Source organism: Cebus imitator, unplaced genomic scaffold (assembly GCF_001604975.1).
Source record: "Cebus imitator isolate Cc_AM_T3 unplaced genomic scaffold, Cebus_imitator-1.0 Scaffold292, whole genome shotgun sequence".
In the NCBI taxonomy this organism is placed as follows: domain Eukaryota; kingdom Metazoa; phylum Chordata; class Mammalia; order Primates; family Cebidae; genus Cebus; species Cebus imitator.
In genome coordinates, this window is record NW_016107607.1 from 1,397,078 (window position 1) to 1,422,463 (window position 25,386).

The 25,386-nt window shown below is 41.5% G+C and overlaps 1 protein-coding gene across 1 annotated transcript in view; it reads left to right on the plus strand.

Annotated features, from left to right (window-relative positions):
- Window positions 1-7,181: 7,181 nt before the first annotated feature.
- AMOT (angiomotin) overlaps window positions 7,182-25,386 on the plus strand; it is a 67,622-nt gene continuing 49,417 nt past the window's right edge. The window contains exons 1-2 of the mRNA XM_037729084.1: window positions 7,182-7,676; window positions 18,397-18,474. The gene's annotated coding sequence lies outside the window, so the exon portion shown is untranslated. The remainder of the gene's footprint in view (window positions 7,677-18,396; window positions 18,475-25,386) is intronic.

The following is a 25,386-nucleotide window of genomic DNA, read 5'->3' on the forward strand; positions in this document are numbered from 1 at the left end:
AAAAAAGAAATCCACTGACCAAAAAAAAAAAAAAAAAAAAAAAAAAAAATTCTCAAAAAGAAATAAGGGACTACTATATGCCAGGTATCATGATAGGACTTCTAAATGCATTATTTCATTTAATCATCAAAGAAACCCCTTATGGTGGAAAAATTATTATCCCTATTTTATAGATGAGGGAATTGTAGTCCAGGGTCGTTAAGAAATCTGTATCTTTGGTAGGTAGTGGAGCTGTGACTTGAATCTGGACGTGGATAACCCCAAAAGTCTGTACCACTTCCACAGAGCACACCAAGGATGGCTTACTATTTAACCCTTCCCAGGTTAATATTTGCACTTTAATAAGAGTCTTTCCTGTGTGAATTTCACAGGACAGTGGCAGACCTGAAGAGAAGGCCGATTGGGGCCTGCAAGGTGTGCCTGCCTTAAATCACACTGGAATGGCATTGACCTGCCTTCTCCCTGGAGTTCCTAAAATAGGGCAGCAAGCCAGAGAAGATAAATCTCTACTGCAGTCACAGCCTTCTTCTCCCCCAACTGGGATAACAACTCTCAGACACTCTGGCAACTACAGAAACAGAGAGAGCTCTGAATCAATCAAGAGTTTATTTGCAAAGGGTAATGTCAGAGGATGAACTTCCTCTAAATCCTGCTAACCCTGTACATTTAATGTGCTTACTGGCTCAGGAATTTGATTTTCCTCTGACTTGCTTTCAGAGATTTGTGTTTTACCATTGACTAAAATTATATTTTTCCTCTCAGCCCACCACCTTTCAGGATAGAGACTGATGTATGTTCCTCAGCCTCCTTACTCCCCTCTTGCTCCAGCTAACCTAGGACTTTGCAAATAAACCCTACTGAGAAGTATGGACAGTCTGGGCCTTTACAGAAACTCAAGCTGCTGAAGGAGATATGGTATTTAGTTAAGCTGAAGTGAAGCCCTGCATAAATCATAAAGAGGCAAGCCCAGGTTACTCAAACAAGACCTTCGGAGGTGTTTGGGGAATAGACTTGTAGGCAGCTTTATTTTCCTACAGCCGATTTACTTCCAAAATGCTGGGGCCCACAAATACCCCAGGAGTAACTTGGCTCCCAAATGCTGGAGCAGGTCTTGGCCTTGGAGCACAGTTCTGGTGTTGTTTCCTGAATTCCCACATTGCTGTTTTCCACACATGGATCAGGCTTCAAACTTCCTGTGTTTGGACTGTGTGTGCATGCTTGTGTGCGTGTGTGTGTGTGTGTGTGTGTGTTTGTGTGTGTGGATGCTTGGGAAGGGTGGAACAGGGGAGGGAGAGGATCCAGAAGGAAGAGCATTTAACTAGTCTTGTAGTGCATATGTGTCCCTTTGCTCCTTTCCTGTTCAGATAAAGCTGCTATTTTCTGATCAGCTGGCTTCTGCATGTACAGGGCTACTGTCCTTATGAATAAATAGGAGGCTGATTTTTGGAGGTGTCCCGAAGAAAGCTGCTTCTCAACATTTGTCTTTGGAGGGATTGAGGGGGACAGTTATGTGTAGAGACATAAATCCTTAAGATTTATTTTTTCTAGCATACATGCTTGCCTCTGCTTTTGTTCATAAATACATTTAAATCATTTAGTTGTTCACTAGGCAACTAGAGGAAGATGTACGCATTCCACACTCCTAGTTCACTTGGTAAGTAGGGGAAAATGCCATTCAATGCAAAGCACTATGGTTTTATCATCTTTCCTTCAAGAAGAATCTAGCCAGGGATTGGGGAATAGACTATAAGCTATACACTCCTTCCTACTTTTCCTGTACATTGGACAAAAATATTGCACACAAAGGGAAGATTTTTAAATTAAGACATTTATTAGTTGGCAAAATGAAAAACTGGAGATTTTCTATTAACAACATTTGACCTTTGGTTTCTTTCAAAAAATCAGAAGCTCTGGTCACATTGACAGGCATTTCCCTGTAGTGGCGATCAAGGCTGCCCTTTTCACATGGGTTCTGCCTTCTTGCAACCCCTATCACTGGCATTGTCTTCTGACACTAAGCCTAAGAGTTATTACTTTTTGTGTGTATGTATGTGTGTGTTCGTGTGTGTGTGTGTGTGTGTGTGTGTGTGTGTATGTGGTGGGGGTAAGAGATACATAACAAAATTTACCATTTTAACAATTTTGTTTTGAGATGGAGTCTCATTCTGCTGCCCAGGCTGGAGTGCAGTGGTGCCATCTCGGCTCACTGCAACCTCTGCCTCCCAGGTTCAAACGATTCTCCTGCCTCAACCTCCCAAGTAGCTGGGACTACAGGCGCTGGTCATCATGCCCAGCTAATTTTGTTCCTTTTTAGTAGAGATGGGGTTTCACCATGTTGGCCAGGATGGTCTCGATCTCCTGACTTCGTGATCCACCCACCTTGGCCTCCCAAAGTGCTGGGAATACAGGCGTGAGGCACCACACCTCGCCACTTTAATATCTGTTTTTTTTTTTTTTTTTGAGATGGAGTCTCGCTCTATTGCCCAGGCTGGAGTGCAGTGGTGCCATCTCGGCTCACTGCAAACTCTGCCTCCCGGGTTCAAGCAATTATCTGCCTCAGCCTTTCAAGTAGCTGGGATAACAGGTGCCCGCCACCATGCCCAGCGAATTTTTGTATTTTTAGTAGAGGCGGCAGTTCACCATCTTGGCCAGGCTGGTTGTGAACTCCTGACCTTGTGATCCACCCGCCTTGGCCTCCCAAAGTGCTGGGATTACAGGCACGAGCCACTGCGTCCAGCCTCATTTTAACAATTTTTAAGTGTACAATTCAGTAGCTTTCAGTACACTCAAAATATTATACAACTATCACCATTATCTATTTCCAAACCTTTTCATCATCCCAAACAGAAATTGCACCATTAAACACTAACTTCCCACATCTCTTCTTCCAGTCCCTGATTACCAATACTCTACTATTTCTGAATTTACCTATGCTAGATCCCTCATATAAGTGGAATCATACAATATTTGTGCTTTTGTATTTGGCTTATTTCATTTTGTGTAATGTTTCCTTTTCAAGGTAGACTTTTGATTTTTTAAATGGACTTTATTTCGTACATGACAGATACTGATTTTTATTGTGCAATAAAGGTGTATTTTAAGACAAAAATAAAGGTCAAACAGGACAGGTAGTTTGGGATGAAGAACTGTGACTTCTGAGCCTAAAATGATCCTCCTTTTTTCCATATTGTTATATGGAGGTTTTTAATGTGTAGTATCTAGGCAACCCCATGTCTTTACACAGGTGTTTTACAGCTAGTGGTTAATTCTCCTGGTCTCCCCCAGAGGGCTTTCTATACTTTATAGTCAGGATATGAAGACACAGGGATGCTGTGGGGATTAGTTAAATGTGTGTGGCACAGTTTGCTGTATAAACTAACTCTCTGGAACTAGTTTTCACTCTCTGCTCTTAACTTCCACAGCTTTTACTGTCAATACCATTCATTTGGCACTTAGCACATGCTTGTTAGTTGTCTTTTTATGTTTATATCCTTGAAGGCAGGAGCTAAGTCTCATGCGTCTTTGTTTTTTCAGTCTTGTCTATAATAGCAGCTCAATCAATGTTTGTTGATGTTGGCCTCCCCCTCCCCCTCTCTTTTAAGTAGAGCAGGCAATGCATAGCTTTAAATCCAAACTCGGTTTAAACAAACTGAAAGGTTTTCAGGGTGAAAACAAAGAAGTCTTGCATAGCAGAATAGAAGGCTTGGAAGTCCTGGGTTAAACAGAAGTACCAAAAAACTGTTTGCCACAGGTTAAGAAGTCACTCGCACACAGCATCAGAGTTCTGCTAACTCTGTTTCATCAACATTTGGAGAAGAGTAATGCCCAAGCAGTGTTTGAGGAGGAGGTGTTAAAGGAATTAAGTGTTTTAGAGGTTTTCATTGCTCCAATTCCATTGCTCCACAGCACTAGTTGCTGTGGGGAAAGCATGTTAGAAAAGTGTTTTGAAGGCAACTTTAAGGCTAGGGGCAGGCATACTACAAACGTAGCCACCAGGCCTTTGTTACCAGGATTTTTTTTTTTTTTTAATAGCATCTTCTGTAGTGGCAAAAGACAGGAAATAGCCCAAATTTGCCTCCGGTTTTTTAGAGATTAGTTAAGAGTGGAGAGTGAAAACTAGCTCCAGAGAGTCAGTTTATACAGCAAACTGTGCCACACACATTTAGAGTCTTGCTATGTTGCCCAGGCTGACCTCAAAATCCTGGCCTCAAGGGATTCTCCTCCCTCAACCTCCCTTGTAGTTGGGACTACACACGTGTGCCACCACTGTGTCTGGCTCCCAAATCCCCATTTAATAAGTGGATGAATAAAAGAATTTTGGCATAGTAATGTAATAGAATACTGAATTATAATAAAATAAATAAGGTAAACAGTTTTCCTGAGATGAAAGTATATTTCAAACACATTGTTGAGTAAAGAAATGCAAGGTATGCCATGATTAATGATTTTACTTGTAAGGAACAAAAAGGGAATAGGCACTCATGTTTGAATATGCAAATAATCTATTTGAAAGATGACATACAGTTATAAAGAGAATGGGACTATGGGAGCAGAGTGGTGGGGAGGAACTTTTAACTGTAGTCTTCCATTATTTTTTTTGAGTTGGAGTCTCGCTCCGTCACCCAGGCTGGAGTGCAGTGGTGTGATCTCGGCTCACTGCAACCCCTGCCTCCTGGATTCAAGTAATTCTCTGTCTCAGCCTCTCGAGTAGCTGGGACTACAAGCGTGTGCTACCACCACGTGTGGCTAATTTTTATTTTTAGTAGAGATGGGGTTTCACCATATTGATCAGGCTAGTTTTGAACCCCTGACCTCAAGTGATCCACCCGCCTCACCCTCCCAAAGTGCTGGGATTACAGGCGTGAGCCACCGTGCCCAGTCCAGTACTATTTTATTTGAATTTTTCCATATGCATGTTTAACTTTTTTCACTTGGACAGCATTGATTTTAACAAGCATGCTGTTGCCACTGTGATTAGTAGTAGTCCTGCAGCAAATACCGCCCCCCCCATCTAGTTCTCCTGTCCACTCCAACAACAAGGCTGAAATAATATTCCCTTGCTTCACAAACCAGGTATCTCCATATCTTTAACGTTCAAAACTCACTTTCTCCATGAAAAATCATCCAAATAACCTCACTTCATACATAAACTGAATCATAACAAGAATCATTTTGTGTACACTCCTGCTTCTGAATCTTTCCACAGAGCATGCTGCGCACTCCGTGATGTGCAATCGTCCCTACTTTTCCTGCACTCAGAGTTACATTCTGAGCCCCAATTTACTGTGTGATAGTGTTTCCTTTAAGCACACTTCCTCTTGCATGCCTTGATCCATAGCCCCTCAGATGGCTCCCATTAGGCAGGCTTGAATTGGATGTCACTCTCATGGGCATGAGCTCATTATAACAGCCTTGCGCTGTCAAGACCTTTACAGTTAGGCTTGCTTCCTACTTGAAATGTTTTCTAGGAAATATGTATCTGTAGAGAATGGTGGTTTCCATGGTAAATGTTCCTTCATATTTGTTTTCTCAAGTTCACTTTGCAGATACACAGCATGATTTCCTCTTTCAGTACCAGAACCACAATAGCTTTAAGTTGTCATGAAACCGTAGAACTTTAAAAAAGAAATCTCACCCACCCTGCTTAGAAAAGGGATAATTTATTATTCTAACTGCAGGGAGTCAACTTCATATCCATCCCCAAAATTGTAGGAAAAGAGCTGATTTTTAAAAATAAAGCCACAAAACTTACACGACCTTGGATGTAATGCTTAAAACAGATGAGCAGAAGAATATTAATTCTCTAACACATGTAAGACTCTCCACTATGTGTCATACACAAGTAGGAACACATACATGTTGGAGTGCTTTATAGTTTTCACACACATTTCATTTTCACACCAGTGCCATTAAGTTAATAGGGCATGTCTTACAGCATTTATTTACAGGTAGAAAAATTAAGCTGAGAAGTTAAGCCACTTAACATTAGTCATACAATTAGCTAGTAAGTGCCAGAGCCCCAGATGAGTTCTTTTTTTGGTTCTAAATTCTGTTATTTTGCTACCCCTACACTGTTTCTTTGTGCCTTCGTTTTCCAAGATGTAAAATGGTAGATTTTCCGTGTCCCAGGATACTGTTCTCAACCCTCTGTTTTTAACCAATGTCAGTTTTTTTTTTTCACAGCCAGGAAATGTGAACGCCACACTGGCACTTCATGTAGTTTCCCCCCTCCACATTTAATGAATTAAGGGGAAAGAAAAGTTACCTATTCGCGGAGGGCTGGACAGTGCCATAAACATAAAGGCGTGCCAGGGTCGGCCGACACACTGCTGCACTCTTTTATGAGACTGAGAAAGCGTCTCATCTTTCTCTTCCCAGCGGTAGCTGGGGTAGAACATAGAGCTACACAATAGCCTCTTGTTTAGTTTTATTAATTTTGAGGACTGGTGGGACAAAAGAATCAGACTGGCGACTCCCGGGCCCAATCGCAAACGTACACTAGGCCAGGCCCCGCCAACGAGTAGCTGCAAAAGAATGGTGGGCGGGACTTACGCTTCAGGGGCCCGCTCCGCCCAAGCCGCCGCTAACAGCCCGCCCAGGGGCGGGGCGTCAGCAGAGCCCCGCCCACGACCCCCTCCTCCCTCACCCCGCCGCTTCTGCGGCCCGCCACCGGGAGGCGGGGGAAACGCCCGGGGTGAGGGAGCGGAGGAAGAAAGGAGGGTGTCTCGCAGAGCTGTGACCTGGTGGGGGCCTGCTAGTAATAGGAAGCGAGAGGGGAAGGAAAACGAAGGAGCCTCCTTCCTTCATTATTTTAAGCAGGCTTTGGTGGAAGCTGCTTTTCAGCATTTCTATTATTTGCTTTTCTTCCTCTCGCTGTGGGGCGGAGAGCTGCACTGGCTCTCCCACGCGACTATGCCGCGCTGTTGCCGTAGGTTATTATTGTAGTCTTTTGCAAAACCCTTTCCTTCTTCCCAGTCAGTCCTCGCGCAGACTCTCACGGCTACGGCAACCGAGTCGTGCCCCTCTAGTGGAAAGGCGAGAACGAGGGTCCTCGGCTTTCGCCCGAGCTCCCGGACCCCGCTGTTTAATTGTTTGAAACTTCCCCGCCCCCCGGCCCCGCCTCTCTTCCGCGCTCCCCTTGCTCCTCACTTCCAGGGTCCAGGCAGGCTCCCGCCCTTCTTTCCCCGCCCTGTACTCCGCCTTCCTCCCCAGTCCCCCCCCCCCCCCCCCCCGCTCCGGGGCGGTCCTAGCCGCTCACCGCAAGAAGAAAAGCCACCCGTTGGTCCCCCTCCCCTACCTCCCATCCTTTGCCCAGGAGCTGCCTTGGCAGTCACGCCCCTTCCTTCCGAGGAGCTTTCTGGCTGCCTAAACTGGTAGACCCCCTGAATTACTCCTCCGTCTCCGCTCTCTTTCGCCTCCTCTTCTCTTAGTTCTCTCCGCCTCCCCCCCTAACTACCACCACCTCCAGTCAATCTCGCCTCCGACCATCCGCTGCTCCACCCTCTGGCCCGGTATCCTGCCTGTCCACTGCCACCAAGGAGAGCCCGAACGGAGCAGCGAAGAGGGGAGCAGCCGGGAGTTGGGGCTTCCCCCCTGCCCATCCCTGGCCGCTGGCCCGGGACCGAAGCCACTTGAGCGAGCAGAGAGTCGTCACCTTGTCTTCGTTGCCTTCAGGGGTAGGAGACGTGTGGTTACTTTTCGCGGGGAACCGGGGCAGGAATCCATGGTGGCATGAACTTGGTCGTGCCCTCGGCGTGAGTGAAACGATCTAGGCGCGTGTGACAATGCCCGTGTGTTCTACTTTCTTTGCAGCTGGCCATGAGTTTTTTAGGGTGTGCAGCAAGTTAAATCGGTTAGAGTGTGCGCTGCTTTCCGATCCTACTTAGGTGAGGAGATGCTAGTGGGTACCACTACTAGATGGCACTTTTACTTCCTTGCCTCCTGGGGTTCTTCTGGGTCTCTAGGAAATTAATCACATTGAGGAGCTAAAGACCCGAGGGAAGCTGAAATCTACATTTAGCCTAGCATGCAAGTCAGTGCTTATCTCAGATAACTAGATAGGTTTCTCCTAAGTGCTTAGGCTTGGGGTGTGGACTCACACTCCCTGAGGCGGGAGAAGGAGGGGTAGGACCGTGAATTCTTGAAGTTTTAAAGTCTGTGTAATCTAAAACACAAGGCTACTTTTTGAAATGTGTGTTCGTGGTGGTGCTTGTCGTGGTGGTGATAGTGGTCATGAGGAGGGAATTGCCCATATCTACTTTAGAAGATCCAAAGATGTTAGTAAATAGTTTTGGGGGATCAGGCAGGTGTCTTGAGGGTCCAACCCTGGGCCACTGTACGTTGGTGCTTCAACAGTAAGATGGACTTCGTGGATATGTGAAAATCAAGAGAAAGAAAAGTGGGAGAAAAAATAAGTCTTTAATAGACTGTGAGCAGTTCCTGGTTAATTTCCACTAATAATAATATAATAATATGCATAAAGGGACTAAATAAGATTAAATGAGCAAGGAAAGAGGAAGTCGGTGAGAAACAGCATTTTCAATCTCTAGCGTATGTTTTAGAAATAATTTTTCAACAACCTGGGATGTTTAGTTCAGTTCTCCTCCCTCCCCACCATGAAGAGTGGAAGTCGGGAGGCAGTTTAAAACTTTTATGAATATAACCCTCTTCTCCCATTCAGAGAGGAAGATAATTAGTCACCATAATCTTCAATGATGAAGGGCTAAGGGTATTTAAGTCTCCTTGAGCTAGGCTTTGTGAAAAGTTCTTTCTCAGGCCAGCCTTTGTGAAGCCTTCTCAGACCTTTCAGCACCCTCATTTAGTAGCTAAGAATAGTTTGAAATGCCATTTTGGATGTGGGATACATTTTCATCCATCTCCCACCTATCTTCAATTGGACAAGTGCATCAAGCTTGTAAGTGGTGGTGTTCAAAGACTTATTACTGAGATGTCCTGAACCCATTGCTTATTTGGGAACACATTATTTACATACATTTAAAAATAGCTTTGGTTGATTTTAATGAGTGAAAGGAAGGTAGGAAGGTAGAGAAGGAACGTTACATGGCGACAATTTTAAAGGCTATCCTGTTTCAGATCAGCTGGGAGGGAAAAGCTGGCCTAACCAAACTACATTTTATAACTGGCCTGGGACATTTTAACAGCCAGGTGGTTGTAGAGTAGTTGCATCTATTTACAGATGATAACTCAGGTTCCAACTATTCTGTATGGGTTTATCCGGTGTCATTGACAGACACTTTCTGGCACGACATCATACTTCATTTTAAATTACTTCTTTCTTTGGAAAAGTTTGTGGCTTTGTAAAATTGAAAGTGTTTTTTCTACCTTCATGGTGTAGATGTGAAGTAAACCTCGTTGTATGTGGAGTCACTTTTACATGAAATTTGTGGATCTGTTTAACTATTTAAAAGATTTTAGAAAGGGAATTTTAATAATTCATAGTCAATGCAATTTTGGATTTAGAAATTAAAATCTCATTTCTGGTTTATGAAGTTGGATTTATTAGACTAATTCCCAACTAGGACATTTGTAGAGTTACTTTCTCTGAGGTTTTGTAAAGACCACATCAGACTCTAGAATGCTTTAAGAATAGCCTAATCAGAAGGCAGGGGGATGGATACTATGACCTTGAGGTCCCATTGAGTGCCAGAATTCTAAGTGGGTACATCTGCTTCTGTGCCTCTCCTAAGAGCCCTCTCCCAGGGCCTGCGCCTTCTTTAAAAGGGTGTCTTTGTAATTAAGCAGCCCTTCTTCCCCATCCCCCTTTCTTCCTTTGATCCAGCTTTTTAAGGCCTTTTTTTTCCATTTGGAGACAAGAGGAGTTTCTCACACTTTCCTGTTCCCCTCTTAAAGTTTCTTTTCCTTTACCTCAGAAAAGTCCCCTGAAGTTCTCAGGATGGTTAGAAGTTGTTTTGTTTTGTTTGGGGTGTGGGGGTGGAGTGGGGGAGTTGTTACCAGTGAGGAGGAATAGAGGATATATTCCCTCTTGGGAAATGCTTGCGACCAGGTAGCCTCCTCCATGGAGACTGAGCATTTGGAATGCATGAGAACAGTCTATTCTTGGGGACTGTCTGGTAGAAATTGTCCTTTGCACCCATTAAGCCCAGCTTAAACACATTGAAAGGGGTGGGGAGAGGTGTGTGTGGTCGTAGGGGAGCCTTTTAGGATGGTAAATGGGTAAATGTTTCCAAATCTCCTATTACATCATCTCTTTCTCTCATGGATTCAGTAGGTTTAGTGATCTGCTTGACAAGTTAATTAGCTGGGGACTAAACCAATTTGTTTAGAATTGTGATCCATTGATTTCCTGTCCCCAGGAATTTTTGTTGGTGTTTTACTATGATGTGTTGTCTTTAGTCTTACTTACTTTTCCCTCCTTGCTGCCTTTTGTGGACTTTGGTCCAAAATCTAGGGTTCCACCCCCAAGTCAAAGGTTAGAATTTTGTCCCAGGAACTAGGGGGGTATTAAACAGGCTGGCCATACTGCATACTCTCCTCCATGGTGGGCTTCTGACCCCTTTTAACCCAGAGAAAGGAGGGAAGTCGCCCCTTCCACACACAACACACACAATCTGAACAAAAAAGAAAAAGAAAAAGAAAGAAAGAAAATAGGAGGTCATTTGCTTTATAAAAGAATCCACAACAGGTTTCTTTGTAAGTACTAGCTTTCCTAGTTAGTGCCTTTAAACTGTGACTTGATATATAAAAATTCACTCTAACTGGGCCTTCTAAGAAGCATATTTATTGCATAAAGGAATACATAAGAATTTGTAATGATTATCGCTTAAATGAAGTGAGACCATTATTTGGCCTTTGAAATCTTTTTGTTATATGGAATGGAGTTAGTTAGTTGTCTAAATCATCCTGGCTTGTAATAATGCTGGCCACGTTAGCTCCGGCCTACAACTGCTTGCAGAAGAGAGCTAGCATTACTTTTAGAAAATAAATCAGACTCTATAGATTTTTAATAGTTCTAAGGATGAGACTATCCACCCCATATAGGTAAAATATTTTATTTCCAGTCACTGTATTTGACTTACCCAGGGATCCTGAAAGTTATTTCTAGTAAATGGTGGCGACTGATGCCACTTTTAACCTAAGAATCTGCAATAAGATTTCCTAGTGAGCCTATTGGTGAGAAGGACCTGGGCTCTAGGCCCAACTGTAAATTGGTTTACTACTTCTGTTAAGTATTTTTTTTTCCACTGTAAATTGTGGGTTCGGTTAGGGTGATTTTGAGAGCCAGTTCTCATAAGTTTATGGTTTTCTTTCTAGGCCTCAATATCTAGTATGAATGTGAATGATTGCTACTAGAAGGAGGTGCAACAGTTGTTAGAAATTCAGTCATCTAGTCATCATGTTAAAACAAAAGATCCTGTAAGGATATATCAATATAGATGCATTATGTTTTATATTTTAACAACTCCAAATTAAGAAGCTAAGACTCTGCCTAAAACTTTATCAAGAATTCCATCATCCTAACAGATCACCTGCTTTCATTTTTTCTAGTTCCTTTCAAGTCCTGGTTCCTGTACTAACACGAATTTTAGATAATTAAAGCCACAGATATATGCAATGTTGCTTTTCAATAAGAGCCCACCTTAGACTTAGCTTTGCAAACCCACGTGGAGGAATGAAGGCAGAATCTGACCGAGGACACATGAAAACTCCCATGTATTTTGTTTCTCAAATACCAGAAGAGGTTAACGGATATAATAAGTAATCCCTAAACACTTTTTGTGATTCAGGAGTTCTTGTATCTAGCAAGTCTGTTAATTCAATTCCTTTGACCTCCTGTTATCTCTCCCCCATGCTTGTTAACAACAACAACAAACTAGGGTTCACTGTTTACTTTGTCTAAATCGTTGGCAATGATTCCTAAATCACTGTATGGTGATATCCCATCAAGTGAGTACAAATTTGAGTGGACTATGAAATCTCCAGAATGAGAAAGGAGAAGCAGGAAAACACAGATATACTTGTTTTATAGCATGGAAAATGATATGTTTAAATTAAAAGATAGCAGAGAAACTAAGGATTTTAGACAGTTAAATAAAAGACATTAGGTAAGCAGCAGAATGCGCCGTGCATAATGGGTTCTTCATCTGAGATCTTCACCATGTAGTAAAAGTTCAGTTTCATAGTCCTTTAATTTTCCTTTGATAACAAAAATATGGTATACATGTGATCTTTAAGATTTGATGGATTCACTGGGCGCAGTGGCTCACACCTGTAATCCCAGCACTTTGGGAGGCAGAGGCAGGTGGATCACCTAAGGTCAGGTGTTCGAGACCAGCCTGACCAACATGGTGAAACCCTGTTTCTACCAAAAATAAAAATTAGCTTTGCATAGTGGCACATGCCTATAATCCCAGCTACTTGGGAGCCTGAGGCACAAGAATCCCTTGAACCCCAGGAGGCGGAGGTTGCAGTGAGCCAAGATCACACCATTGCACTCCAGCCTGAGCAACAAGAGCGAAACTCTGTNAAAAAAAAAAAAAAAAAAAAAAAAAAAAAAAAAAAAGGTGAAGGGTATTATTTAAATTTTAAATGACTTAGAACAGAGGCCAGATGGTGAATATCTGGGGTGCTGCGGGTCCATGCAATCTCTGTGGCAGTGTTCTTCCTTTTCTTTTTAGAATGTAAAAACCATCCATAGCTTGCTGGTTGTACAGGCTACCGGCCAGATTTGGCCTATCGGCAACAGTCTGCCAACACCTGACTTAGGTAAGATTACTACTCAATTATTAGTAATATGGATTTAAATAACCACTTTATTTTTAAAATCTACTCATCTTGAGTTAGCTTATTCAACCAACAAGAGGGAAATAAGACAAAGATGCTCACACTAATAAATCTTGATTAGCCATTAACTGTTTACTACCCCCTCCATTCCCATACCCAACTTCAAAAAGAAAGGTAAGTAACAATCAAAAGGAAAACCAAACATACTATGAAATCAGAACATGGAATCTTCTATACTTCCAACATCTAGAATTCAACAAATTACATTTATTTGGTTCTTTACAGGTGACACAGTACTTTCACATAATTGTCTCATTTCAGTCATATTCAGAATTAGGATCTGAGGCACTACCAAGAACCTGAATAAGTAATACTTTAAGAAAAATAAAAAATGTGACTGTTCAGTTTTAGAAATATAGTTAAGGAGGGTTAAACAAAAGTTCTAAAATAATATCAACTTTCAGCATTCTACTTAATGTTTTAATAAACTTAATTTAAAAATGATGTAAAAAGGCTGAGTGTGGTGGCTCACACCAGCACTTTGGGAGGCCAAGGCGAGCAGATCACTCGAGGTCAGGAGTTCAAGATCAGCCTGGCCAACGTAGTGAAACCCATCTGTACTTAAAATATAAAAAATTAGCTGAGTATGGTGGTGCACACCTGTAGTCCCAGCTACTCGGGAGGCTGAGGCAAGAGAATCGCTTGAACCTGGGAGGCGGAGGCTGCAGTGAGCCTAGATCGCACCACTGTACTCCAGACTGGGTGACAGCGTGAGACTCCATTTCAAACAAACAAAAAAGAAAAATCACACAGTGCCAAGACTAGTAATTTCAAGTCTACACTAGCCCTATCCATAGCCTTTGTTGGAATAAAATATGAAAAGAGACAGTAGAAATGATACCTAAAAATAAGGACACTAGATGCTAAACAGTCCTAAAGTCAGTAATAATAACTGAAAGACAGCTATGAGATGAGTATCAACTACTATGTCCCAACATAAGCGGCTTCCATACACTATTTTACTCAAACTACCAATAATCTCAAAGCAGGTATTCTTACCAACTCCACTTAGTAGATGGGGAAAGACAGGTGGGATAATTAAATTACTTAGCCAAGACCAGATGCAGTGGCTCACACCTGTAATCCCAGCACTTAGGGAGGCCAAGGCGGGTAGATTACCTGAGGTCAGGAGTTCGAGACCAGCTTGGCCAACAAGACAAAACACTGTCTCTACTGAAAATACAAAAGTTAGCCAGTTATGGTGGCATGGGCCTGTAATTCCAGCTACTTGGGAGACCGAGGCAAGAGAATTGCTCCCAGGAGGCAGAGGTTGCAATGAGCTAAGATCATGCCACTACCCTCCAGCCTGGGCAACAGAGTGAGACTCCTTCTCAAAAAAATAATAAATTACTTAGCCAAAACCAATGAACCCAAAGTCAGACTACAAAGTCCGACTTTGAAGTCTGCATTAAACATGTTTGAACAGAGCAAAAAGAAAGCTGCAAATGGTCCTCGTTTACACAGGGTACTGTTGCCAGGAAGAGGTCACAAAGGCAATCTACTTATATCAGAGAAGGAAAAGGACAACAGCAAAACATAAAAGGCTTTAAAATGAGAACCTTTACCTTGAAAAATTAAACCCAAATATATAGCAATAACTTGATGTTGTATGTAATACCAAGTAGGTTTTAACAGCAATTATCTCATAATTTTTTGTAAAAACAAAGAATGATGCTTTAAAAGAGAATAATTTGAATTCAAAGATGAGAAAGTGCTTGATAAAAGCAAAACTTTTAATAATTTTACAAAAATAATCCTCTTTATGAACATGCTGACATCTCAGATATGAGGGGTATCATGTAGTACGGTGGAAAATTTCCTATACAACTTCATAAATGCAGGAAGTATCAGGGACTAAGATAACACAATCGCAGATGAGGGAACTTCACTCCCATCCTTCCCATACCCACCACCAATAAAGACATTTAAGAGTTCAGCAACACCAACAACGACAGTTGGGCGGATTGACACAAGAAAATGTCTAAACCTTCCATCACCTCGCAGGATAATTCTGAAAATTCATTGTGCAGATAAAACAGTTAATTTTTAAAAAATGCTTATTTTTGAACACTGCACTGAGAGTAGACCCCAAAATCCAGTTTCAAGAGTGTGAGATAAGAGGCCTACAAATCACTCTGTCCCTCACAAACTCCCTGCTCATTCTCCACATTTGCCTAGGATATTCACTCTATATGGAATATCTTTTTCCTAGCTGATTCTACCTGTTCAAATTTTATTGCCTATCTGAAGCCATTTTTGATTACTCTGTTACACGCCTCATCCGCATGCCTGTAATCCCAGCTTCTCAGGAGGCTGAGGCAGGAGAATTGCTTGAACCTGAAGCAGAGGTTGCAGTGAGCCGAGATTGCATCACTGCACACCAGCCTGGATGACAGAGTAAGACTCCGTCTCTCAAAATAAAAGGAAAAAAGGCTTCCTCTGTGAGTTAGAACACAGGACCAACATCTCTGACAATAATTAGACTGGCATGAGACTACCACATGTTATGAAGTTCTAAACTGCCTTGACATTTGTAAAGGCACTTTCACTCTTACCCTAACTCCATGAAATATCATTAGCTTGTGTGACTTGAAGCCAGCCTTTGTGACTTGAAGCCGGGATCTGGTTTTCTCTGCCCAGCCCCTCTCTGGCTTACCATGTGACCAAGGGTGAATGAATTAGCCACTCTAAGCTTCAGTTACCCTTCTGGGAAGCAAAGATATTAATACCTTACAGAGGTGTTTCAGCATGCTTCATATTGGGCATATGCTTTGAGGTCATTGGATGAAAGGTGTTTGCATTATGGCAGAGCAGGCTTATTATAGGGTCTTGAGCAGGTGTTCCTTTTTAATGAGCTTTGCTCTCTTATAACATACAATGCCCTTTGGTGCCCCATTGCCTTACTGACTGTAATTACCATTAACCTAACATTTGGATTATTGGCCCTCTCGGCTTTTTGGGAAAAAAATTAAACAGTTTTGTACTGTGTGGTAAGTTGAGGTACAAATAAGAGGACTCCAGCATCTTCCAGGGTGGTGAAAAATAGCTTCAAAAAGAAACATTAGTTGAAAAGGACCATAGAGATCAGTGAGTTCTTCAAAGCTCCTCCAAAAGATGAAAAAGAATAAAGCAAACGTCTGTGTGTATGTGAGCATGCGTGTTTTAAGGGAGAAAGTTTTCAGTAATATTTGCTTGTGACACATACTGATGATAGCCAGTAACTGAAACCCAGCCATTGTAGTGTTTTATACACAGCTGGTTTTTATTAATGATGGAATATTTATGCTTGCTGTACAATTCGTGGCTTATTTCCATGTGTATGTCAGAACTTAAATACCCCCAAAAGAAACATTAAGATAACATGAAATATAAATGTGGCCAAGCTAGGAAGGGTGGATTTGGTGGGAAGTCTCCCTTATTCTTATTGGTGTTGCATCAGACCACAATAACTGTGCCCCCCCCCCCACCCTACCAGCTTTAGGCATTGATACTGATTTTTTCCCCCTTATTTATACCCCATAGCAAACTTCATATTTCGATCTCTTTGATATGGACAAATGATCTGTTCTCCCCTTTATGATGCAGATAAAACTGATGTATGTGTTTTTTAAGAGCGTATTTTCCCTGCACATGCTTCTCATTATCCGAGAGGCCTGGACTCAATCAGTAAAGGAGCAGAGAAACCACATAATTGAAAGGAGAATGACGGTGGTGCATACTTGGAATATTTGTGGGAAGGGGATTGCTGACATCAGAAAATTTGGTGGCCTGAGTGTTAACAGCATTGAAGAGAAATCAGCTTTCTGTGTGTCTGTGTATTGAGAATTATTTTTAAGGGAATAAAAATATGGGCCAGGTTTGACATCCTTTTATGAAGTTGCCCTGGAAACTTTGATGAAGGTTGTTAAAGAATAGCTCAATTAAAACCTTCCCCATTAGGAAGCTAATTAGTACATCCCTTACTCATTTTGGTTGTTTTCAAGGGGCATGTATTTGCATTGAATTAGTGACATTTGTTCCATGTGATAGCAAACTAAGATAAAAATCACAGATGGGGAAAATTATTTATATTGCCTATTTTGAAGAAACGTAATTTCCTCTTTATTACATTAAGATTTTCAGTTCAGATTTTTGTTTTACTGTATTTATATACAATGATCACATTTTAGTGTGGTAGCCAGTTTTGCTTTCTGGATCATGGGCTATAAACCAAAGCTTACTTGAATTAGGGAAATAGAACATATGACAATAAACCATTTTATTAAGGTAAGATTTGATTTTTTTTTCTACAGTTCGTTTCTCTTTGGTCTCTGTGTGTGCCTGAGACAGATAGTGGGGGAGGCAGATAGTTTTTTGTTTGTTTGTTTGTTTTTTGTTTTTCTTTTTTTTAAAGCAGACACTTTTTGGAGCTAAGAAAATTTTGATGACCCCCTTTACTCCCAGGAACATTCTGTCTGCCTCAGGCTGCCAGTTGGGCTTTTGTTAGGTGAATATGATGAATTTTCTGACTTGGTGCTTTCTGTGACCAGGCTAAGCAGTTCTCCCTTGGAAGCCTAAAGGAGAGAGGTTATGGTGAGAATAGGAGTGCAAGATTTCTCGTAGGTTCTTTTTGCTGTACTCCATCTTTTTTTTTTGGGGGGGTACTTCTGAGATTTCAGGACTGTTTGCAGTAGAGTCAATGCTCTGTAGCTAAATATAAAATGTGGGTCTGTTGTGGCCCTCCTTTCTCCCCATCACTTCAGGAGATGGTTATTCTGTACCTAGGTTCCCTGATGCTGTGCCCATGGCATAGATGTATGCCTGCAATAGTTTGTGCAAGTGAGAAAGTTAGCTGAGTTACATGATTTGTGATTTAACTGATCTCACCCTAGTCCTTCCTGGGAAGGCACAGTTTAGATGCAGTTCTGCCATGGCACCTCAGGCAAGGCAGGTTCCCTGTGCTTGCAAGGCAACAGCAGGAGGAGGAGGGGCTGCCTTCTGCCTTCGGAGAATGACTCAAGCCCTTTGGTATGAAGATATGAAATACTGGCTCCTGTCCATGCACCTGCTGGATGCCACACCTGCAGTCAGCACCTGAGCCGCACTCAGACACAAAAACCAGACTGAAGGCAGATGAGGCTCCCTTCAAAAGGGGTATAGCAAAACAGGGAGCTCCCAATTATGTGAGCAGAGCCCCACTGGGAATTAAGTTTAGTCATCCCAGTGTTGGCATGGGGAAACATCTTAGATTATTATTATTATTATTATTTTTTTGTTAAGATTATTTTCTTTCAGATGCAGCTCACTCACTTAGGTATGACACTGTTGGAGTGCTGCGGGAGTTTGCTCTTTCCTGATGAATTTCTCTTGTGAACTGTCCTCCTAAAAACCAGAGAGGCAATTCTGTGGAGGGTTGTGTTTTGAACTAAGCACACAGCAGGAAATCATAAGACCTAGGTTTCGATCCTGGCCCTAACAGTGGGCAACAGTGAAATTCTGGTCCAATTAGTTATGATTAGCTATTTGTTCTGGACTTGAGCTTCCCTCTCCAGTTCTAAAATGGAATTAATCACATCTACCTTTATTTCCCCACAGAGCTGCTGAGAAGGGCAAATAAGATAGCAGAAGTGAAAGAGCTTTTGTCTCCTTAGAAGGAAGGCTGAGAAACTAAAGGTAATATTATTATTATTCCGTGTCTTTCTTTGTTTTCTCCTTCTGCTGTGGCCTCTAGCAAAGTTTTGGGGAAGTTATCATTCACTCAATATGCAACTATTAAGCACATTTTATGTACCAGTTAATGTTTTAGGTATTGGGATGGATACAATGAAAAATCACGCACCCAGCCCATGCCCTCTAAGATCTTACAGTCTAGCAACTTCCATTTCCATTTCTGGCTCAACCCGTAACAGTGATTGCTACCTGGGCACTCAGAAGCTTAAAAGGTGAGAATTAACTTCTTTTTTTCTCTCTGCACTACATCTGGGGATTTCTGTCCCTGGAGCAGTACATTCCAAGGTCTAGATTGGAGATATATGGGAGGAAAGGCCATAGGGACAAATAAAGGAATTTCTTTCCCTCCCACATTTGCAAAGTACCTAACCCTTGAATGATCATTTTTTTCCAGAAGTCCATGTTAAGTTTCATTTTGAGTTCTGTGGTGTTCCTAATCAATATGGTCCAGCACACTCTTATGACCTTAGCTGTTATCCTTATGCTAATGACTGCCAAAGATATATCTCAACCTATCTTTGATGTCAAGTTGGTCATCACATTCCATGTCTTCTGTTCAGCTCGTAGGTTTTTGACTTTTCCTCCTCTTGGAAGCTTTTTCAGGTAGCCTGGGGTTTTTGGCAGAGCTCTCTGTGTTGCTGGAGTTATCAGCTCATACTTCTGTTCTCCCGTTGAATTGTGCCTCCTCTGCTTGACTGGGAGATCCTCAAGGACTGGGATCTTTTTTGTTGTTGTTGTTTGTTTGTTTGTTTGTTTTTTTGAGACAGAGTCTTGCTCTGTCACCCAGGCTGGAGTGCAGTGGCGTGATCTCGGCTTACTGCAACCTCTGCCTCCCGGGTTCAAGCGATTCTCTTGCCTCAGCCTCCCGAGTAGCTGGGATTATAAGAACCCACTACTGCGCTTGTCTAATTTTTGTAGTTTTAGGAGAGAGGGGGTTTCACCATCTTGGCCAGGCTGGTCTCAAACTCCTAATCTCATGATCCACCTGTGTTGGCCTCCCAAAGTGCCAGGATCATAGGTGTGAGTGAGCCACTGTACCCGGCCGGGCTCTGCTTTATTTTTTTAAATTTATTTTTTGCCACCCTAGGGCTTACCTAGTACAGTGTCTGGCTACAGTAAGTGCTTAGTAAATGTTTGTGGAAAATATGCTGTGATAAGTGTCATGATAGAGAATTCATTTTCCATATTGAGCAAAGTTGAGGTCAGGAATAGATGGAGAGGGATTAGGGAAAAACCTTCAAAGAGAAGGTGGAAAGCAGAACTGCCTTATTTTGAGAGTTCTGGCTAAGAAGTCAAGAAAAGAATGCCTGCTCTGTCCACTCTTGCTAAACCAGGGGCATCTCTGGACTGTTGCCTCCCCTGCTTTAGGATTGGATGACTTTTATGGTCAGGTCTGCAAATAAACCTGTGTATAATACATTGACCATTTAAGACAGGTGTCACTTAGTCATATAATATTAAACAGAGCTAACCTTAAATGTGCCACCTTAACTGAGGCTGAAAATAGAGCTACACACACAGGCTCATTGATCGTGCCTGCTTAGTTCTATACAGCAAAATGTTCCTTAAGATATATTGAAGATTGGGATCTAAAAACTGACGAATTCAATTCTCAGAATGTAAGCAGGTTGGGTCATAAGAACTGAATGTCTTCAAGCTGACTGTCAGATCTTTCCAAGGGCAAAAATGAAAGATGATATAAGCTATTACAGGCCATGAACCTGTTCTCACCCACCTGATGCTTTTACTAATTAGCTTCTTGGCTGGGTGGCAATTTGGGGCAAGTGCACGCAAGCTGGATTCACAGGGGAGCCTGCATTCCACTCTGCCATTTTGCAAGCCACTGGGATACTACACTGCTTCTCTTGGCTTCTTTCCCTCCCAGGAGCCCTGCTCTGCCCTGGTGGAAAAATGAGAGCAGGAGAAATTTTCATTAAATGAGGGAGGGATTTCATGGGACTGTGGTGTTTTGCTAATTTTATTTTTTAGTGGGTTGTCTAAAAACACTTATGCTTCTTGACCCATCAGTTTCGCTTCTGGGATTCTATCACAGAGAAACAATCTACAATATTGAAAAAGGTTAAATCACAAAGATGTTTTTGTAACATTTTTTAGACTAGCATAAAATTGGAAGCAATTTATATATCTTAATAATTGAAGAATGGGTAAGTGACTGCTGATATACTTGTTTAATGCACTATTATGCAGCCATTACAATGTTATGAAGTTATGCCACAACATGGAAAAAGTATTTATGACGAAGTGAAATGCAGGATCCAAAATTACATCTTATTAATAATTCATTGCTTTGTAAAAATACAAATACACATAGGAAAACTAAAGGAAATATAATGTTAACAATGTTTAAGTTGAGGTGCTGGGATTATAAGTGATTTTTTTCTTTATTAAAATATATGCATGCTGTGCTTATATTACTTTTAAGATAAAATATAAGTAGATATGAAAATGGTTGGTCTGCCATTGGAGGTTACAGATTGGTAAAGCAGGCAGCTTCTAGGTATATTCTTAAACTTTTCTCATTTTAGGCTCAATCTGATTACAGGGTTCCTTTATACTTTTCCTGAGACAATAAGGAAGGGGATGTGATGACATTGTCTACTCCTCTTTTGGAATGGATGCTTGTGCTGGGGGATAGAGGGAGGTGGCAGCCGGATTCTCCTTGCTACCCAGTATATATGTCACTGGTCACATGCACTTGAGGGTTGATCACATTTGTTGCCTATAAACATGTTCAAGGTAATTGCTTCAGAACAAAGCAAAGTCAAACTGGGACCAAAAACAACCAAGACCTTGAGTTATCATCTCAGAAACGGATCTCTTACACTGATCTCCAGTAAGATTTGCAAATGCCAAGGCTTTGCTGTGGTTCTTAAAATAATTTTTCAACCTAATCTAATAGGTTGGTGCAAAAATAATTGCGTTTTTTGCAATAGAGTATATTAAGCGTTCTTGCATTGCTGTAAAGAAATACCTGAGACCGGGTAATTTATAAAGAAAAAAGTTTTAATTGGCTCACAGTTCTGCAGGCTTTATGGGAAACATGGTGTGAACATCTACTTGGCTTCACAGGCAAGGGCCTCGGGAAGCTTGCAATCACGGCAGAAAGTGATGGGGGAGCAAGCATATCACATGGCAAAAGCAAGAGCAAGAGACAACAGGGGAAGGTGCCACACAGTTTTAAACTACCAGATCTTGTGAGAACTCACTATCAGAACAGCACCAAGAAGTTCTGCCTCCATGATCCAATCACCTCTCACCAAACCACACAATTCAACATGAGATTTGGGCAGGGACACACATCCAGGCTATCCCACAGAGTAGCAAAGAAGAGTTGGGGCTGACTCTCCTTTTAAGCCTTTTCTTAAACTCGTGCTAGAGTTAAGTAAGAGCAAACGCCAAGATGGTATGATGTTGAAAAGACCTGGAATAGGGTCCCTGGAAACATCCATCCGTGGAGGTTCATGTTGCTGTTCAATCAATCTCACATCTTAGCCTAAAAAGAGAATTTGCAAAGCCCTTCTATAATACTTCTAGCTAAACACTTCCCTCATACCTCCTTGAATTTTCCTTCCTTTCATTAACGTTTTACTTCCAATGGAACTGGAAAAGCAGTGGTAGCATTAAGGCAGGTTTATAGCCTTTTAAAACCAGGGTCAATTCTATGTAATAAATAGTTATTAAGCATCTTCTTTGTACAAGCAAATAATGCTAGATAATATGTTGTAGTGGAAGGGCTCTTGTCCTAGGTGTTATAAAGACTTTCGTTTTGGTACTGGCTCTCTCTCTCTTATCCCTTAGAGGCCTTGGCATCTTCATCTATAGAAGAAGAGGGTGGGACCACTAGTTGGTCTCCCAAAAGCCTTTCCAGTTCTGGCTTTTAGTGATCTAAGGACCCCTGTGTAGTAGACTGAGTTGCAAATAAAGGTTTCTTAAAAAAAAAACCTTTCTTCATAAAATTGCTGTACACTTCTAAAAAAAAAAAAAGGCTACTTAAAAATAATAATTATCGTAATAGCTTGCTTTTATTGAGGCCTTACTATGTGCCAGGCTCCATGCTTAGCACTTTAAATGGATTAATTCCCTTAGTGTTTATAATAATCCTATGAAGTATGAGCACCATCATCCCTATTTTGCAGATGATGAAATTGACACTTAATTCATCAGGAATTGATGGGAGATCAAGAGACATGTACAAGGCCTGTTAGTAAGCCATAGATCCAGGATTTAAACTTGGGCAGTGCGATTCTAGGCCCAGACTCTGTACCATGGTGCTTATGATGCCTACCCATTACCTGTTGAAAGTTTAGGGATAACCTGCAAAAGGACCATTGTTTTTCACATCCCAAATGAGATTAATTGGTATCTTGGGTTGCAAGACTGTTGGGAAAGGTATTCTCTAGGGTACTTTGGCTACAATATGGACCAACCTGAGAGAACATAAGAATTTACTGGGGCCTCTCACTTTTTGTGAGAGGTTTTGTGTGTGTGTGTGTGTTTGTGTGTGTGTGTTTGTGTGTGTTTGCACAAATATATACACATAGGTACAGGAAAAACTTTGAACTGGCCCCTTTCCATTTATCTGGGAGTCAAATTGGATGAAACAAGTTGACCAAGATTTGGCAGAGAAACAGGTTTCTTAGACTTAGATTCTTCATCCTGGTTGGAAGAATGAGAGGTAGGGGCAGAATGTGGGAGGGTTTAGAAGAGGGAATAAAAAGAAGATATTATAGATATATTGCACAATTTATTTGAAGGGTGGGAATTTGGTCTGTCCTGACCACCTAGTAATGTTGATTTTCTGGGACTTGTCTTGGGAAACATCAGGGCTCTCATTAACATGTTTTGGCTCAACCTCCCAGGTGTATTGGGAGAGGCCAATGACTGCAAATGGAGTAAGAATTTAGCTTGGCCTTGCTTCCCTGTTGTTGTTATAGAAGAGTCAATTATATAGATTCGAATTGCATTTTAAAAGACAGAACCACAGTTTTTCTTTTTTTTTTTTTTCTATCAAATATTCTCAGAGACATTCTGTGTGCCCAGGAGAAACAAGGTTATTTTATTGATTGAAGATGGTGTCAGACCCCTGGCAGTGGCATAATTAAAGCTATGGGGAAATTAAAGGTTACAGAGTTCATACTGTTTTAGTTCTTGTGCATGAAACAAGGAGCCTTTTCCTTTCCTTCTCAAATAAATAAATGGAGTAGTGTTTTCCTCATTATGTGATTCTTGACATGTAGATGAACGTAAGTTCTAAGAAAAAAATAATAAACTGGAGAGGACTCGGCAAAGCTTTTATCTTAGGCTGATTTCTTTTTCTCTTTCAAACAGAAACAAAGATGGCAGGAGGGGTGTGAGGGTAGGGGAACGATCTGTGTTCAGTTAACATAAAGTGATTTGGGTTTTCAAAAGGATATGGAGGGGCCGAGTGTGGTATCTGACGCCTGTAATCCCAGCACTTTGGGAGGCCGAGGTGGGCAGATCACCTGAGGTCAGGAGTTCAAGACCAGCCTGGCCAATATGGTGAAACCCTGCCTCTACTAAAAATATGAAAATTAGCCAGACATGGTGACACACATCTGTAATCCTGGCTACATGGGAGGCTGAAGCAGAAGAATCACTTGAACCTGGGAGGCAGAGGTTGCAGTGAGCCGAGATCCCGCCACTGCACTCCAGCCTGGGCAACAGAGCAAGACTCGTCTCAAAAATGAATGAATGAATGAATAAATAAATAAATAAATAAATGATACAGAGGACAAAATTGAGAGAAGAGAGTAAGATCTTGCACAAGTAAAGTTTTGTCAATGAGGAGCTGAATATCAGGAGAAAGCCAGTAATATCAGCATGAAGATCTAAATAGTACTGGAAAAGAATCATATGGTAGTTTCTCTCCAGGGGCTCAAGTTTAAATGCCCTGGGCTGTTTTCTGGTGTTTCAGTTGGAATAAAAGGATGAATGTTTTGTTCAGAATTGGACAATAGAAGCATGCTGGTTATTTACCATAGCTCTGTTAACAGTCCAGCTTTGATTCCTATTAGTAGTTGTTCCTCTGCTTCGAAATTAGGGGAGATACCCTAAAATAATTACCTTGCAGATTGGAGATGATTTTGCTTTTGATCATGATTACATGTTGTGTCAAAACAAGATGGAAAGACACATTTCCATGTTTGTTCACTCTATATCTGTTCACTTTATTTTTGGCAACATTGCAAGGAAATAATGTTAAATTAATCACTGTGTGGCTTTGTGGATTTTTTTTAAACTTAAATGTTTTGAACACACTCTTAAAATACAGAGATGTTTGTGTACTTCTTTTGCATTGCTTTCCTCCTCACGTGGAGTCACTGGTGTGGATTAAGCCTTTCTTTTAAGTGATATGGATGAATCATAGATAGGCCAGGACAGAAGATAGGAATGTGGTTCATGTGCATATCACTTAACTCAAACTGCTGGGTCTTAGAGTCATTTTGATTAGGCTGGCAGGGCTTTGCAGAGAGTCCAAGCAGAAATTAGACATAAGGACAATCTCAAATCCAGGTTTATTAGGCATTTACATCTAGTCTATATAATGTACCTCTGTGAGTTTTCTTTGCTGAGACACTGGGGCAATGGAAATGCCAAGAAAGCAATTGGAGGCATCTTCTGCTTGGAGAAGGGTTGCACTCTGTTGAGGAGGGCAGTCTACTTTCCTACTCCAAGAATGGATGGACCATTGATCAAGATAATCAGAGTGTAAGCTCCATGAGGGCAGGAATTATACTTTATGTGTCTTTGTAGCCCTCATTGTGTCTAGCATGAAGCTGACAAATGTGTGGAATAGTCGATATGCAATAAATA